The sequence below is a fragment of the Nanorana parkeri genome, unplaced genomic scaffold (assembly GCF_000935625.1).
Source record: "Nanorana parkeri isolate BGI_ZX_2015 unplaced genomic scaffold, ASM93562v1 scaffold43, whole genome shotgun sequence".
Classification (NCBI taxonomy): domain Eukaryota; kingdom Metazoa; phylum Chordata; class Amphibia; order Anura; family Dicroglossidae; genus Nanorana; species Nanorana parkeri.
In genome coordinates this window covers 3,066,156-3,068,587 of record NW_017306311.1, presented here as the reverse complement: position 1 = coordinate 3,068,587, position 2,432 = coordinate 3,066,156, and the positions used below count along the sequence as shown (strand labels likewise).

The window sequence follows — 2,432 nt, the reverse complement described above, 5'->3', positions numbered from 1 at the left end:
CCCCCCCCCCCAGGAGGAAATGCTTTCCGATAAGATGACTCCCGGCTTCATTGTCCTTTCCTTACACAGCCTAGCAGGGAGAAACATTGTCAGCCCCCTGCACACACTGGAGGCTCATAAGTATTATCCTTCACAGGTCTCCTTGCCTCCCTTAAATACACCAACCACAACATAATGAGTGGCATGCAGCGGTCTCTGGAGGGACTCCCAATTACAGAGCTTCTAACCCTACCACACAGGAGCTCTTACATCTAGGCTACTGGCATAACTCTTGCACTCTTCTATAGTATTAGCCCCATACAGTAACCAGAATCAAATATTTTTTGTGTACAGTTGTAGTACAAGTACAAATTGGTCAAATTGATCCCTGTGGAGCACCTTGCATCCTTGGCTAAGGCAGTACATGGCTGCAAAATATGAAGCCCTGCCCGGCTGTTGAATGGTAGAACCTCTACTGCCCAAGACCTAGCATTAGTCATCTGAATGACATGGGGTATCTGTAGCTTTTTCCTAAGATCACATTGTCCTTTCCTTACACAGCCAAGCAGGGAGAAACATTGTCAGCTCCTTGCACACACTGGAGGCTCCTATGTCTTATTCTTCACAGGTCTCCTTGCCTCCTTTAAATACACCAACCATAGCATCATGAGTTGCATGGAGTGGTCTCTGGAGGGAATCCCAATTAAACAGCTTGTAATCCTACCACACAGGAGCTCTTACATCTAGGCTACTGAAGAATGTAATGGGGACTTTGGGAAACTACAGTGGCATAACTCTTGCACTCTTCTATAGTACTAAACCCATACAGTAACCAGAATAAAATATGTTTGGGTACAGTTATAGTATAAGTAGCAAATTGGTCAAATCGATCCCTGTGTCCCTGTGGAGCACTTTGGATTCTTGAATAAAGCTGTATATGGCTGCAAAATATGAAGCTCTGCCCCAGCTGTTGAATGGTAGAACCTCCACTGCCCAATACCTAGCATTAGCCATCTGAATGACATGGGGTATCTGTAGCTTTTTCCTAAAATTACAATTGGACGTAAATTATTCAACGGTATCAGAAACAAACATCACATACCGTAATTGTAGCAAAAATGTTTGTAAATAATTACAATGGAGGGAGTTGGTGGGATGGAGCAGAATTTAGCCAAGGGACCCACTGGCCCCCAAGTTGCGTCATGGAAAAAAAACATCCAAAACAGACACCGAAATCAGTGATTTACTACAGAGAAACATTTAGGAAATTTCCTGTTTAATGAAATAAAATGTGTTTACAATCAGCACATGGATATGTGTGTGTAGTATCCCGGATAAGAAGGGTTAATAGAAAACATACATTCCCAGCTCAACATGTGGCAAACATTTTGGTGTAACTATGTACGGTCTTTGATTAATATTAGATTAGATGTCTCATTGTTAGAAATTACTATAGAAAAAGAATCTGGAATATTCTGTGCATCATACAGGATTCCTGCGTGTTTTTATCACTCAATATAAAACATAACTTTTCATATTGTTTCTTTGAGTTCTCATATGTTATCTTATCTTATCTCTATGTTATTTGCACTTTTTGAATATCTTATGGTGATGGCTGTACAGTGACAACTTCTGATTACTTTACGCTCTCTCTTAAGTCAGCTAAAAGAAACTATTACTATCTTGTCTGTATACTTTATCTAAGTCATTTAACTATATATCTTCTTGATATGTTTTTGTTCTTAAGTTAACCACACAATGTAGCCCGGAGAGGCTGTCAGAATACCCAAACAGTGACTGCAGCTGACTGTTGAATTAAAAAGGTTCTTTGAAAATTGGTGAGCTGGGTGGCAGGGCCACTCACGGATGAATTTTCTCAGAGTGAGCAAGAAACAGACAAAATCCTCTTTATTGCCCCTGTGACATCATTACAGTTGCCACCAAGGTCTTTACTCAACCAGGACTTTAAAAGAGCATACCACATCATTTTCTTCAGAGGCAGGGCACACTCTTGTATCCTTCCTCCTGGCTCCACCAGATATGTGTCCTGCTCTGACTGGCAGCAAGGGATATCAGCAATGACAATCATCTCTGCATATGTCAGAATATAGCTGCACAGGATGACAACGCTTCAGTAAGTTCACTGCACGAAAACGGTGTTGTCACCCTGCAGAGGAAGGAAGAGGCTGCAGAAGAGGAAGAAAGAGGCTGGCAGGATCACCAGATATTTAATAAATTACTAATGAAATTAGACAAAAGTAAAGGTGACTATTGTACTTAAATAAAAGTTGCTCTAGTTTTAAGAAAGACATTTGTATTTTGCTTATAGTATTTAAATGCACCTATACTTTCAATACGTAAAATCACAATACCCAATAAAAGGTAGGGAAACATTTTGTATTTCTGTCAAACGTATTGTTGAAAATGTAAACGTGAAGCCGCTCCATGATCCA

At 40.4% G+C, this 2,432-nt stretch overlaps 1 protein-coding gene across 1 annotated transcript in view; it reads left to right on the top strand.

The window, feature by feature from the left end:
- HHIPL2 (HHIP like 2) overlaps positions 1 to 2,432 on the top strand; it is a 37,850-nt gene that overhangs the window by 12,311 nt on the left and 23,107 nt on the right. The gene's annotated exons all lie outside the window — the stretch shown is intronic.